The sequence below is a fragment of the Silurus aristotelis genome (genome assembly GCF_946808225.1).
Source record: "Silurus aristotelis genome assembly, chromosome: 24".
NCBI lineage: Eukaryota > Metazoa > Chordata > Actinopteri > Siluriformes > Siluridae > Silurus > Silurus aristotelis.
The window spans coordinates 8,416,999-8,434,040 of record NC_139597.1 but is presented as its reverse complement, the minus strand read 5'-3'; the positions used below and the strand labels follow the sequence as shown (position 1 = coordinate 8,434,040).

General features: G+C 37.2%; 1 long non-coding RNA gene across 1 annotated transcript; it reads right to left on the bottom strand.

Moving 5' to 3' along the window:
- Positions 1-13,613: 13,613 nt before the first annotated feature.
- LOC310718855 lies at positions 13,614-17,042 on the bottom strand. The gene is made up of 3 exons (XR_014531300.1): positions 16,928-17,042; positions 14,300-14,424; positions 13,614-14,210 (listed from the first exon to the last, which is right to left on the bottom strand). It is a non-coding gene; the product is annotated as an uncharacterized lncRNA (long non-coding RNA).

Genomic DNA, 17,042 nt, shown 5'->3' with positions numbered 1-17,042 from the left:
AACTCTTTTTTTTTACATGCCATTACATAATATCCAAATGATATCATATGCATTGAGTTGAGATTAAATGTGTAATTTCATAGAGATTGTGTTGAATAACACTTCTACATGGGTTTACATGGTATTCATATAATCAAACATGAATTTGATACCGCTTAACCTATAAAATAACAACAATTTAACTTCATTGATAAAGTTAATAGAGATAAACTGACAAAAGTAAACAGTGGGGCTGTTATCCTGAGATCTTCAATAAAAAAACAATTTTTATTAAAAATAAAATGAAGATAGGTTAGCACGAACTGAAGCAGTCAGAATTCATAAGAATGGTATCTGGTGATTATTTAATTGTCAATCTATTATGGACAATAATACAAGCATCAATATACAGAGTTTGGTACAACCATTACATAATATGTTCAATACATAAAAGAAGACATAGGAATGTAATTCACAGACCTTTAATACATAGGAAAAAAATGTGTCCTGTGCAGGGTTTTCTTACTGTCATTAAGTCATATTAAACTACCCTCTAAGCTATTCGTTTCAATTACCAGCTTGATTTCAATTAACACTAATGACAAATAATAACTCTTTCCCACTAAAACAGTTAATGTTCTGTGACATGCAGACATGGTTCAAATAGAACAGTTCTCAGAAAAACGCAAAGCCCACATATGGCCTAACTTTCTTAGAAAATCACATAGAAATTTTTCTTGGATATCATATGGGCCAAGGTAATGCATGTTCAAATTGCCTAAAGGTACAAAACATTTGACAGATGACTATAAACTAAATCTTTATGAGAATAACAGTGATTCCAAAATAGTCTAAGCAACAGGAACCAAGCCTGGGCTGCAGCTCTTATAGCAATGCGCTTGCTGCAATGGAAACAAACTTATTCCTTTATAATTAGAAATCCTTGTTATATTTAGAGGTTAATACGTGTTTCATACTCATGGAGCCATAATAACATGGTAAATGTTCAGAGCTTAGTTTTTGCTGACTTGATAATGGACACAAAACACACCCAAGTCACAGCTCATAAAAGTGTGTAATAAAAATAAACACACATCCACGACATCCATTGTCAGCCTACTTGAACCCACACTGATTTTCTTGGGGTAATGCATAGCAATATGTGCTGAATAAATGCATGCCATGATGAAAGGGTTTCAATAATATTTCTATCTGCCATAACTAGGAACCTGAGCCTGCACCTTATGACAATGCATCACTAGCTGAACAGCACTGAGCGCTCTACACCTGGGGTAGTGGTTCAAGTTCTAGCTATGTGACACCTTTGGCTGGGGGTCTTTGCTGCATGAACAGGATGGCATCAAGTAACCACCTATAAATGTAGTGTAATGGATCTTGGAAAGCCTGACAGTGTGGTGTAGCCTTGCTCACACAATATTTCCACAGCATACTCTTCTGGTTGCGTTTTTTTCCTTAGAGTCCTATGTGTAAGTTAAAAACAACTAATCTGTGACACTGAATACATTCGAAAAATGTATTCTTGCATTCAAAAGAACAATTCAAATGTGGAAGAAGCTGCATGTAGTATGTGAAGAAACACAGTTGAAAGTGCATGTCACACACTGCTTGCATGCATCTTGTGGAATTATATATGCAGTAGTTATCCAGTCATTCATATGGCAGCAGCACAATTTATAAAATTATTCATATACAGGTCAAGTGCTTTAGTTAATGTACACATCAAATATCAGAACAAGGGACAAATGTAATCTCTGTGAGTTTTTTTTGTGGTTAATTTTTTTAGAAACTGCTGGAATAATGAAATTTTCAAACACACATACAATCCCTAGAGTTCACCAGTATTCATTCTACTGTTTTCTGTTTGTTAAAAGCCATTGAACACACTGATGCATTAAAAATCTTCACAACCTTTTTGAACTTTGGAAAAATAACTGGTCACAGAGTGCAGTATAGGCCTATTGTCCTCTCAATGACACCAGAGGGGAGAGAATGCAACAATGCATGAGTGCAACCTGTAGGGTCAGAAATAGTCTTGTCCTGTTATATAGTTATGGGTTTTACAAACATAATATAGACTTTTACTGGACAGATTTACATGGATATTCAACAAATCTCTTCTCCTCTGATGGAGGCTGAGGCATGGGGACAGTCACAGTTGTGTGATCTTTATGAACCAGGATTTGTTTAGTTGGGATTCAGATTTAGTCTCTAATCCATTTGACCCCCTTGTTGGTATCAAATTTCTGTTCCAGTAAGCGTATGAGCATCCTGCTCCTGGTCAGTTGGCCAGTCCTGTTGAACTCTTATTACAGACAAAGATTTAGAGCCAAATAAAGCTGGTGAACACAATGACCCCGTACTGTTAGGACAAGCAAGGTTCATTTAGCAAATGAAGCTGCAGAAGTAGGAACATGTATTAGCCTCCTTTTCTACCCACAACTCCAGCACATTCTACAAGATGGGATTTGTAAACAAAACTTGCAAGCATCTATTTCCTTTTCAAATCTTGTATTATTGTTTTTGCTTTTCATTTACTAAACTCTGCACAAGTAATTTAAGGATATCTTCATCACAGATTCTGAAATTTGTATCAAGCAATGTTTAATGCTTTTAGCACTACAATTATAAACTTTGCTTCTTTATTCCATTACAAAATGAAACAATGGCTTATAAAACCCTATATAGGGTATAAACTATATTTATACAATGTCTTCGAAACTTAAATCTCTGTTTAAGTGGAGAGCATAGGAAGACCAAAACATTTTCTATAATCTCCATAATGTAATCTGCAAAAGTGGAAAATTCAAAAAAAGAAAAAGAAAAATCCAACTTTCAATCATCATCACAACAGATCTGCAACCAAATAAAGTCTGATTGGAAGTCTCTTTGGCTGCAAAATGCTGGTGGTCCACATATGATTGAATCATGATGTTTGCAAGAGAGAGGTTTCTCACACAACCTGGCTTGTAAATGTTTCCATTTGCCTGAGCAGCTGCGTATAAAGAAGGAGGTGAAAATCTTTTCCATTGTTGGGCATTTAATTACTCCACAGATAACCAGAGTTATTTTCAAGATTCATATATTTTAATCTGCACATGTGTCACTTGTATGTCAGTGTTAAACTTTCCTAATGGCACGTTTACAGTAATGCATGTGTGCATATAATATAATAATAAAGTGGAATTGCTAGCTGTATATACAGAAGCAGACCTCTTCAACATAATGACTAAGGAGTACACTGCTGTATGCTATTCTATATTCCAAAAGTCAAGAGATCCTAATTAGGATAATTCAAATAGGAAATTAAACACTTAAATGAGAACGATTTAATACTTCTGACCTCTTAAATGCTTTCTAGTTTTGACCTGGGTCAGTGCAACTGTGAGCCTCTCACTGGGAGTATCACAGGGGCATGGAGAGGGTAATAGCTGGTGGACATGGTAATATTTTGGCTATGCATCAAGCCAGCTATATATATACTCTTTCTGTACTATCCTGGGAGGGCAGATCTTTGTGGAGTAATCCCTGTGTTGTAACCTAATGCCATGTTAAAGACTGACAGTAAAGGTCTTAGTGTGCAAGACAGGTTCAGTGTGGGACAAGGTTGTTTTATAGATGGCCATCAATGGCCATTTTGCTTGCACTGCAAAGTGCTGATGCTTTAAGTATCTAAGTAGAGAAAACAGGGTAACCAACAGATTGAAATACAGCAGGATAGAGTCATAAAATGCACTATAATTGTATGTATGTATGTAATGTATGTTGATAACAGATTAAAATTCCTTCATCAATCAATCAATCAAAAAAAAAAATTCAAAAACAGAAACCTGACAGCATGAGAATGTAAAAGATCATATGATGATCTAAGCTTTCACGTATAGAGTCTCAATGACATGCATCTATTAACACAACAACTTTACACCTTTCACTCCTCATGACAAACTGATCTGACAGTTGAGATGTGGCCCTGTGTGCCTAAAATAGACCACCATTTATATATAAGTGTGTGATGTCTGTATATATAAATATATATTGAACAGAATAAATTTCAGCTTGGCTATCAATTGTAGAGATTTTATACACCATTTCTTATTAAGCTGCTGGTATTTTATTTAGTAAAATAAAAACATAGTTTGACCAGGAACTAACAGAAAGACCTATATACACCTGCACATTCATCCATTTATCTATTCAGCCAATCATGTTTTAGCAGCACATCTGAACAGTGAGTGTGTGTTTAAGGAGACATTGCCAATCACACATGTCCAATAAAATTAGGGAGTGGTAACTGACTAATAATAATATAGCAAGCATGTAGGAGTGATTTGAAAACAAAACCACACACTTCAACACTGCAACAAAAAAACTGCAAATTCACATAGAGAATAAATAGTAAATCTTGACGTGTTCTTACAGTTTTCTTTTTATATAACATAATTGAATTAACAGATATCCTAGATATGAGCATAATTGAGCTCTTGGACTGTCTGTGGTGATAATTGTCAGCTTCAGATGTTCTGATGCATAATATCCCAGAGGTTCTCAATTAGATTCAGGTCTGGGGAACATGAAGGCCAGTCAATTGCATTAATCCTTCTGTCATCCAGAAATCTCCAGGAACCCAGAGCGCACTGCACCAGCGAAAATTCTGAGAATGGCTAAGCAGTAAATGTACCGTTGACTAGCACATAGAGGTCTATGTGACCCCCCAAGGATATATCTCCCCAGACTATCAATGACCCACTGCCAAAGCGGTGAATGTTGGATGATGTTGCAGGCAGCATAAGATTCCCCAAGGCATCTCTAGACTCTTCCAATCTCTCTCACATGTGCTCAGTGTGAACTTGCTTTCATCCATGAACAGAACAGGATGTCAATGGCAAACCTGGCAATTCGAATGTACTCAGGTAAACTCCAATTGAGTTACATGGTGTTGGGCTGTGCGCGCACATTCCACTAGAGGATGCCGGACCCTCATGCCACCTTCATGGGGTCTGTTTCTGATAATTTAATCAGAAACATGGACACTAGTTGCCTGCTGGAGGACATTTTGTAGGGCTCTGGCAACGATCCTCCTGTTCCTCCTCACACAAAGGTGAGTTGTTGCCCTTCTATGGCCCTGTTCAGCTCTCCTCATGTATCTACTCCATGCTTCTGAAACTGTGCTGAGAGACACACCTCTTTGTGATGGCACCTAACGATGGTAATAACCCACAAAACTAGAGACAAATCAGTCAGGAAGGATAAGAAAGGCACAATTATCCACTAATTGTAAACCTATTCTCTTTTCTTCTTGCAGTTGCCTCTCAAGTGCACTTGTCACTTTTATTTGCACTAATTACTTAATTGCCTTTAATTGTAATGTTAACTACAATTGATCAATGCAATTTTTTTTCCACATGCTAAATAAAATCGTTTTTTCATGAGGTACAAAATCCAATAGGCAGGACACTGAATTAGGTGTGTCTTATTTTACCTGCTTAGAGGTTAGCTAATCAGATTAGTATTGCATTGCACTTATTTTCCATTTTCAAAGACCCATCACATACCTGTCAGCAAATCTTCTCAGAAATAAGTAGACAGAGCAGCCACAGATGTCTTTGTGAATTGTGATGACATTAGCTAGTTAAATACATATAAAATAAATGTTTGTTTGCAACCCATGGTAAGTCTGGCAGTGCTCTTATTCTACTGCCTTTGCTTAACACGATGAAGCCTGATGGACCACCAAAAGGCAAGGGATAAAGATCACACAAACATAGCCTCTTGTATAAATGACTATGTGATCAGGACTGTTTAGTATACAATGGGGCAGTGATCTAGTTGACCATTGAATGCTTTCTATATATAAAAAAGTAATGTGATTAAATGTAATTAAACACTTCTATTGGGTATTGTATAATGTACTGGTACAGTGAAAGGGCTGATTTTATAGATCTGTGTTAGGACAATTCTCATGTAATGTAATCTTTACATTCATCTGACCACAAATAAAGAAGTCTCAGTTTACAGTCAGCTGTTCCACTGAACTTCTGAGAGATCTACAACTTCTTACATGTCTAAGCTGGTAAATATTTTGTATACTTGGTGATACGTCCTTGTAATGAAAATAAAAACTAAGATCTTAATCTTGTGAAATAAACACATCATCACCGATGACAAAAGATAATCAAAGCTGCATACATACTATATCTAACTTTGTGTTACTCCAAAATTACTTTGGTTTTTCTGCACCAATGCCCTGACCATTCCCTAAACATGATCTTCTGCTTTTATCCTCAATATTTGTTTTATTATGAGTGTACACAAATTAACGACCTGATTCTATTTGGGTCATAGTGCCACATTTCTCTAGTGAATAAGAGGTTGTAAAAAGAAAGGCATGAATATCCTTCCTCGTTGAAAGACAAGCAGCAGTGAGACACGTACATTTATTGTGTGACTGAAAGATATGTGTCGCACTGAGGTTTATACTGGGCCTACAAAACACCTGTTTAAGGAGCACTGATAAACAATATCCTTTCCGCCACTTAATTCACTCCTGAGGAAACTCAGATTTTATTTATTTATGTTCTGCACGTAAAAAGGATTGCATTCGGTACTTGTGTGTACTGAAATGAAAGCTCTGAACAGAAAACTTTCTGTACGAATACGTGTACTATTACACCCCTAGTACCATTTAGGGCTGTCAAAATGAACGTGTTAATAACTCAAAAAGATTTTAACGACACTAAATTTATTAACGCATGATTAATGCAGCAAGCATTTCTGTTTGACCATTTTTATAAAAAAATATAAATAATAAAATACAAAAAAGGCGAAATTAAAAACTTCAATGCAACACATTTAAATAAAAATATTTTAATTTAAAAAAATAGTATTTTTATTCACTAAACATTTGGTTTAAGTCTTAAATCAAGCACCAAAATCCGCCATGATGCACACATCTGGCAATTAAAACCATCCATGTCAAAACATAGCAAAAGTTCTGTTTGGTGTCCTGATGATATACGGAATTAAAAAAAAAACATATTTACTTTAAAACATTTACAAGAATATTTTGTCTTCATGCTCTATGGTGATTATGGTTTCACTAATAATAAACATAAATTTTTTATGAAACATCTATATTGTTCATGCCCATGTCAATTAGAGTATTAAAAACTTTAAAAGTATTTATTCAAGGTACATTTAGAACAGATAAAAATGTGCGATTAAGTTAACTCATGCCATTTATGTGATTAATCAAGATAATCAAGAATAATTTATTCGACTGACAATCCTAGTACCAAATCCAGTATATTGCTTAATATGTAAATGTAATAGATGAAATCAGGAGCCTTAAGTAAAAAAAAACTAAAAACAAGAAATAACAAACAGATATTTGTCTGTAATGAAATTAGCATTCAAAGACATTGAAGTGACAAAGAAGGTGGCAAAAGAGAACCCCTTGCACAGACAGTGGCACAGCAATCAGAGAACAAACATACTGAAAAAGTAATGAGGTGATGGAAATATAAATGCTTTTCAGCTAAAATTGGGATGCAATCAAAAGCTGCTGTATAAATAGATTAATAAAAACAAAAAAATGATGAGAACACTAGCAAATGTTATGCATTGTGAATGTGGAATAAAGGTTTTGGATCATTTGTCTCCTATGTATTTGTTTGTGTTGTGTACAGGACAGGACTATTTCTTGGCAGTCTAAGAAAGGTTGTCATTTCTATTGAAAAGCTTGTGCATTTTAAGCTGTGTCCTGGTGCTTGGGACCAAGACAAAGACAAATAGAGCTGAAGGGGCCAACAGCACAAATAACCTGCCCCTGCTTGACTGGGACAAAGATTTATGTAGGCCTAAAATTCGAAATTTCAAAGACTGCCAAAGGCTTAAATAGAGCCCAGAGGGTACAGAGCAGAGGCAACCTGAAGCCCAGTCTCCATGGTCAATACCATGTGCAAATAAAATCCACTCCCGTATATAGACCGCACTAGCCAAGCCTAGGCACGACAGGCTATTTCAAATGTTGTTAATTAACACCGACACCTCAGCCCTTGACTGTCTATCTAGGACCAGCCACATGAGAAGAGAAGCCATCATCTGTGCCACTTCAACAGCAAAAGATAAGAATGTGAAGATGCAGAGCAGGATTAGAGAGTATAAGGTGCCTAGGGTGTGGTGACAGTAATGACATTCTGTAATTCTGTAATCTGACCTCTGATCATAAAGTCATAACGAGTTTTAAAAACTACACTATGACATTTTATGAAAAGTAAAAATTCTAATGTGGCGGAGGGAAAATGTAAAAAAAATTTAGTATTAATTTTAATTATAGCCCTATAGCTATGCAGTGACATATACTGTATATAAGGTGGCTCATGGCTATATTTGAAGGAAAAAATGCAAATAGATTTACCACAAGTATCCAAGCAATTAATTACATAGGGCATCTGTTGAAAACAAATATAGACACCTTACCTGTCACTGTATAGATATAGGGCTATAATTAAAGTTAATACTAAACAATTTTTAGCTTTAGTGACTGTCTGTGCTTTGCTGCCTATGCTTTACATGCCTGTTAGTCATTTCGGTTCTTAATTCGGAAAGCTTGTCCTCTTACACCAGCATTCAGGTGTACACTCAGCAGCGCATGTGCATGAGTCTTCAAAGCATGGCTTTGGAGAGACCTCTAAACAGACGAGCTGCATTTCTATGCCATTTGAATTGCAAAACAGCCAGCTAACATCCCCCAAAATCTAACTACATTTCAATATATAGTTAATCATCTTTGATCTTCGTCAATGAGTCTACTGAGTTGAATAATTCATAGATTTGCTCACAGATTCACTTGATGTGTGCCTGATAAAGCCACTATCTAAAGTAGACAACAAATAGACTACTGTTGCATGCAAGAAAGACTGAATAAGAGAGAAATCATTTGCGACTATTAACAGCAAGAGAGATGTATAACATGCTGAGCACTGTCAAAGTGTCACTTTGCCAGGTTTATGACACAGATTTGCTAAATATGTCCTCTGACTGTTGAAAATTTCATTTAACCCATTAGTAAAATTGAGGAAAGTAAGCTCAACATTTTTCCTTCAAATAGTAAGCACATGTAAATCTCAGTGTTGTCATCGTGTGATTATTTTTTAGCAATTTGCTAGATATATCATTCTATTTGAACTTGTTTTACAATATATATGCATGTGCTTTTAGGAGATACAAGCCAATCAACAATTCATTTCAGGTAACCCTGTAACGCATGATCAAGCAAACGGAAGCTGAAGATAGTAGAATAGAATTTTTTGAATAGAATTAGAATAGAATTTTTTTAATCACAGGTCTTTTGATCGAGGATATGTATTGTATAATCTGACATGGAAAACACAAATCTAATGTAGAATTCAGCCAAGGTTTTTAATAATTTATTATAATTGCAATAATCTTATACAGTGTGGCAAGTGATTTTCTTATAATACTGAATACCGTGCCCTGACAAAAACAGGCTTTAAATGTCTTCAAGTCAGTCTACACTTACACTAGACCCACACCGCATGCCTTTGGGCAAATACAGTTCTGATTACAACAGTGTGTAAGGGAACAGAGATGGGGGAAGGGATCACAGGTGCTACAAGCAGCCTATATAGGCACTAATGAATGTGTGAGCTGTTTACTTCCACCATGCCTGTGAAACCCTGTAAAATGTCGGCATGACACCACAGCACTTCCAGGCATTTGGGCCGCATTCGCTGATTCAGGAAGTATCTCGAATTTCACAATCAACTCTAAAACAACCAATAAAGCCTTCATATAAACACACTCTGCATCAAGAGTGAATTATAACGACCTAGTAAATCACAGCGAGCCTCTCGACTAGGCCATTAATAGTCATGCGCAGTCTAAGGCGCTGTTAAATTACGTGTTAAGGGCTAAGAATGTGTAATAAAGGCATTTCTGATCAGAGTGCACTCTTGCTCTTATCAGTCCTGCATATGTATGCTTTATGTATGAACAGATCCTGAATGCTAAGATGTTTCAGATGTCAAAGATTAAAAATAATGCTCAAAACTCTTCAGCTAATGTAAAGTGAGGCATTGACGTCATCTGTAAAATCATCTGAAACTCTCACGGAAAAAAAACTTTCAGCTTTAAATAGTGAGAACATGCGTTTGAGATCAACTTACAATAACTATAAAGCACTGATTTTAATTGCCGTTATAAATTTACGACACTTTAAACTGATTTATTGCTTGATGTTCTATAGTTGTGCAGAACATCTAACCTTGCACTGGACCAGGTGAACGGCTACAGAGCATCACCTAGTCAATGAGATCTAACGCTAAAAATACAAGTGTCATTCAGCACAGGCCTTTGTACAGAGACAGCTGCATGCTGTTTGTTCAGCGGGGAAGGTAAAGGCTACTTTGATTTCAAAACACCATCACCACGGCGACTGAGAACCGATGAAGTACCACTGTTATGGATTGTCATGAGATATATTGATATCAGATGCCTCTTTTTAAAGTGTTTACTAAATGCTTATAGGTGAGCAAGTCACTATGTTTAGATTTAGCACTGCACCGTTCTCATGCTTGCACACTTTTGCATTCACATTGCAAATCAACGCATAAAATGCACTATACCAATAATTAAATAAAGAATAACATAAATAGGTCAACTGCTATACAAAAATGAAAATAAGCTAAAGGATTGCTAACTGTAGGGTAAGGTAATGTGGTCAGTGGCATCGCAGAAGTAGTACAGCAAATTATTCACAGCTCTGGTGCAGACAATTGTACATTATTACCAAATCCTTGGTATTGAAAAAACCTTTAAAGTTAATCATGCATCTCACAAATGTGTTCCTATATATGTTCGGCTATAAAACATCTCAGCTTCGGGTACTGTGCACAACAAAGGGGGGCAATAGATTTTCCTCAAACACACTTAATTTGATATGTTTATGTTGATTTCTCCTTTACAAGATTCATCCATTCCCATTCCAACAGGCTACTAGAGTTTTCATTTCTGATTTGAAATTTCTACACCCTGGAGGGTCTGCCTCTGCGCATTATTTAACCCCTGCACCTGATCCAGCAGCTACATGACTTGTTCAAGTAGTGCTTAACTGTTCCATCATCTAGAACTTCCTCTAAATATCTAAGTCACTGGTAGTTTTCAAATGATGTCACGATATTTAAGACCCACCTCCTCATGCAGTACTTTGATCAGCACTGTTCTTAAAAAAGTAAAGTCTGTGTGCTTTTCTTGCTATATTACCTCTTCAAAAGAGATTTTAGACTGATTGTATTCCAGTATCAGGATGCATTTATTAAAAGAAACTTTGGTAAGGCACTCAGGACACAGGAATCTGCCAAAGATGTACTGGTTACATAAGTACATGAATGCAGTTTACATAAGTACATGAATACAGGTTACATGAAGAACATTAATAGTAGTGACGCCAAGAGCATATGGCATCTAATCCTTCTAAAACCCTCTTAACCTTACTAACATACTACTTTCTCCACTTCTCCAAGCTCATTAAACCAGAGTCACAGCGAATGAGAGCTGCTCGCAGGGCCACTGACCCCAACTAGGGATATAAGTTAACACAGCTTCTGATGTAGGGCTTGTTAGTGTGACCGTTGAAAGTCTAACTGGAGAGTCTAGAATGCAGTGGGAATGTATTAAACTCTTTGTGCGTGCTATAACAATATCCTGTTGTTTCAGAACATCTTGTCAACCTTTAGTAGTGGGTATGTATCTTCATTCATTCATTTTCTTCCGCTTATCCGTAATTCGGGTCGCGGGGGCAGCAGTCTAAGCAGGCCCCCGCCTTCGACTGCTGCCCAATCCTCACAGCACCGTCCCTTACGGTCCCTCCTGCAGGTGGTGAGCCCACGGGAAGGCGGCCCCACGTCACTCCGACGTCACGGACCTTGATATTTCCCTCGTAAGGGACCCCCGGAGCATAGAGGGTTAAGGGCCTTGCTCAAGGGCCCAAGAGTGGCAGCTTGGCGATACCGGGGCTTGAACCCCAGATCTTCCGATCTGCAACCCAGCGCCTTAACCGCTGGAGCCACCACTCCCCCTGGGTATGTATCTGAAATCAGAAATTATATAGAAGCTGTGACCCAATAGACATTGACAAACACTGGGGAAACATTCAGAGCTAGAAATAACCTCACTGTCAACAGAATGTTTTTGTAAATGATTCCTACTTGCACCATTTTCTATGAGCTTGTTCTACTTCCCAGAATTTAAAATATCAACTAGTAGCCAAATTTAACGTCGGTGACCTGAAGCAGGCAGTTTCTAAGGAAAAACTTGCATATAAAAATGGTTTTCATTTGTCCAATGCACTTTTGTTAGCCCTCCTATTTATTTACATGACCAACCCTCCCTTAAACAGTTATACAAATAATTTGCACAGCTGTAAAGAATAAAAAAAAAAGAAAGAAAAGTGGTAAACATACACAAGAGCAAGTTAATACTGTCCATCTAGTAAAACTCCTAGCCCCAGCATGTTGTGAGATGGATCAAGAGGTCTTGACTTGTATGCTGGCCCTCTGATCCCCTGCATTCTCACGGGTGCAGGGAGACTAAAAATAACTTGCTTCCATTCGACTGACTTAGCAGTTCCTACAAATCATGGTAGCCTCATACACTCCTAATATGGTGAGCAGCCTGGCCTGAGCCACAAACCTCTCGATTTCTGCAGAGGGTTAATTATCCTGTCATCGCTTCACTCTAGTTCTTTGGATTGACATCATTTATCAAATCCGGTGAAACACAAATAACATTTCCAGACACCAGTTTGGTGTAGCAACTATGAGCCAGTATGACTAGCTGTGCCACATGACAGTAACAAAATCATTCAGTTAACATTAATTGTATTTCCAATAAAAATATTACAAATATTTGCTTGAAAGTAAAGTGTAATTAAAAGAGGTAATGCTTGCTAGGTAAATTGTTAAAACAGGTTATGTTTGCTCCCAGACAAGTGAAAGCTGTCTTTTAGTTTGTGAGAGTAAAGGTTACACAAAGTTTACCCAATATCATTTTACACTGAAATTATAGCAAAATGTGCAGGATGTGGAAAGTCATTGTTTATTAATTCGTCCATCTATTCATTAATTTATTCATTCATCATTATCCTGGTCATGCTCAAGATCTGAAAACCTTTTCTTGGAAAAATGGTATAATTCTGTTAAATACCAGTGTATATTAAATACCATAATGTTTTTGGAACCTGAAGGGAAATTGGAAAAACCAGACAAATACCCCAGTGAAAAAAATGAGAACCCAAACTCAAAATCCATCAAAGAACCCCAGCGCTGTGGGGTGGCAACACTAATCCACCATGCCATTAACTAATTGTTCCTACTTTGTACATACAGTACTGTATATGCATGCAAGAGCATCAGTATAGTCTGCCATTTCCCATAAATGTAAACTTTTTAAACTTAAAACTCAGCTAAACCTAGATATATATAAACCTAAATATATATAATTTATGCATAATCCAGAATATCTACAAACAACAATTAAATTATAATAAAATGTATTATATAATACAAAATTAATATATAATACAATTTGGACCTAATGCTACTGCAGAGCAGGTGATACCACTTCTGTTGATGACGCATGTTATAGACGATGATCTACTGCTGTTGTCCCTGTGCCAGAAGCCATGTAGGGCAGGTCTGGCAACCCTTATGCAAAAGCTCCAGGTACCCATTTAAAAACAGCACATGAATGTCCTTTCCTCTACAGCCCAGTACAGCTGTGAAGTTCATTCAACATGGCTTTGTAGCTCACTGCAGTAGATTTAATCATGCACATAGCCACTATAGCTGAGTGCAACTACAATAGGTCAGTATTCATTACAGTCCTGCACTTTGTGGCATCCACTCTCAGAATCCTCACTCAGCTGACTTCTTAGAAAGCCAATGCTGGTATAATAAAGCAAAACTGGGGCAAGTGGTAGCTCAGCTTGATAAGGTAGTGGTACTCAAATAGTATGAATTATTTTATTTTTTTGCTGGGTCAAGAATAAAGGTTTTCTGTGACTTACAGGTTGAGGACCATCTACAGAAAAAACAAGAAAAGGGGAAATTACTTTTATAATGATACAAGGTAGAGTTGTTGCCCCACAAATCTAGAGACCCCTGAGATTCGAAGTTGGATTTACCGACAGACATCTGGCAGACATCTTTCACAATGTTCACCTTATAGATTTTGTCACACCTCCAAAAACATGTCAGTATATGTATTGGCTACTGTGAATTACTCCTGAGTGTGAACAAGTATGTGGATGTGTGTACACACGGGTTGCTTAAGGGGAGATTGCAGCCCCATTCAGGGTGTATTCCAAACTCATGCCCAGTGTTTCTACAATAGGCTCTGGATCTGGAGCTGAAAAATAAAACATTTACTGAAAATGAATGACTGCTAAGCTGTTTCTATTTGTGGGTTTTGAATTTTGCAAATGCAAATTCGATTATACAAAGACACAGCTAGCAATTTAATGATACATGAGAGAGGACATTTCCAAAACATAAGTGAGATGTACAACTAACACTCTATGTCCTTCCAGTAATGCTTGGCTTGCAGACACTGATGACTGCCAAACCATCCTCTCTGGAGGTGAATCTTGGGACAGCATCAGGTGCTGTCTGACTTTTAAACTTAACCAGTGTTAAATTGTAAGAGACATACAATATAATGGCAGATTTTACAGATCTTTTTTTGTCACCATCAAAATTCTGATTTGTCTTGTGCAACAAAAAAAACTTGTAACTTACATAATTATTCATGATTAAAAACAAACATGGGGTCATCTTCATAGCTCAGCTCTCACTGACGTCTTTCACACATGGTGTCAAGTCTGCATTTTCACATGAGACAGCCAGACAGCGTGTTCCCCTATACACTGCACAATGGCGAGTCATAAATATTGAACAGGGAATTTATGTTGGATTTCCACACCCCTTACAAAAGAATAACCTAAAAAAAAAACTGTGATTGGTAAACAAACTACTCAACACAGTTCAAAACATACTACATGTGTACAATATGCATGAGGTGGGAAGCTACAGAAGTGGTAGAACAAATGGCTCTAAAGGGAGCTGGTTATCAAATCAACTAACGAAAAAGGTCACAGGTCCATTGATGTGCAAGCTTAAATAGTAATCATTTGTTTCCACAGTGGTAAGAGTGTGTTAAAGAAGTGAATAAATGAGTGCAGGCAGGGTGGAGTGGGTGGAGAAGAGTGATAGCAGGAGTGATTTGTGATAGAAGAGAATCTGCAAAAGTGAAAGGGAAAATTTATAGGACTGTGGTGAGACCTGCGATGTTGTATGGTTTAGAGACAGTGGCATTGAGTAAAAGACAGGAGGTGGAGCTGGAGGAGCAGAGCTGAAGATGTTGAGGTTTTCGTTGGGAGTGACCACGATAGACAGGAATAGAGACGAGTTTATTAGAGGGACAGCGCATGGAGGACATTTTGGAGACAAGGTGATGGAGGTGAGATTTAGATTGTTTGGACATGTGCAGAGGAGGGACATGGGGTATATCAGTAGGAGAATGCTGAGGATGGAGCCACCAGGAAGGAGGAAAAGAGGAAAGCCAAGGAGGAGGTTTATGGACGTAGTGAGGGAAGACATGCAAGTAGTTGGTTTTAAAGAGGCAGATGTAGAGGACAAAAAAAAAATATGAACTATAAATCTCTACAGATCCACTATTTTGCCAAAGGTTTGTGGACACCTGGTCATAAGTATGGTTTGTGCTTTTTGAGTATCACATTTTACATTTAGTCCCAATTTGCTCTTGTAATTCCCTTCACTCTCCTGGAGTTTTCCTCTCCTTACCTGGACATTTATGTTCATCGGCCACAAGGGTGTTAGTAAAGGCAGGTGCTGGTGTAGGTGAGGAGGTCTTGGGTGCAGTCAGTGTTCCAATTCAGAGATCAGAGCTCTATAGCAGGCCACTAAAGATCTTTCTTACCAACCCATGTAAACCATATCTTCATGGAGCTTGCTTTGTGCACAGGGGCATTGCAATGCTGGAACAGGTTTGGGTTTCCAAGTTCAAGTGAATGCAAAATTGTATTATACTGCATCTCAAAACATCATATACAATTGTGTATATAATGTAATAGCATCAATGTAATAGCATACTACTTTCAGGTGTATTGGAGCTAAAATAGTTCTCCAGCAGGAGACTGGAATGACTGGCCTATTGGGGCATAATTACAATAATCTGGCATTGCTTTTATTGTACTCTGGATTTCCTAACAACAATGTAATGCCAAACCACACTGTACTATGTATCTGGCACTGTGAACGGTAATTTCAAATACACTATATCACTGATGCAGCACAATATAAAAAAATTACAGCAGGTGGCATGGAAATAAAGCTATTTATTTAATAAATCTATCATTTACAGAATTACCTGCACAGTATGATACTGTTTAAAATGAGAAAACCAGATGCAAAAGGTCACTGACAGCTCTAACTAGCCTTATGAACTAATGTTACTCTAATATTACATTTGTTTCCGGATATTGCTGGCCAGTAAAAAAAATAATAATAATCCAACTATTTGATTAATGAAGGTTTTTTCTTATGACCCAAGTATTTAAATGAAGGGCTAATGATCCTTTTATTTTTCTCCCTAGACCTCGTTAGGAAAGTTACACACAACGACCTTTCTTGTAATTAGTAAATTGCAATATTCCATTGCACATGCTCTGTAGCTGCTCACGTGACTTTAATCGTTAACTTAATTTGTGCAAAATATATAAACTAAAAAAAATTCTAACACATGAAATTTAATTTTATAGACTTTAAAGCACGAGTTGTAATAATAAGTTGGCAAGTTCAGGGAAAGATATATTTTTTTAAGGGGAAAATACCTTTGCTCCTTGTTTCCATGGGGGCATTGGAACTACACTTGTCTGCATTCCTGCGCAATGACATCAGTGGCTCATCTCCAGCACAGCCTGGTCACATAGGCTTGTCACATGAGCA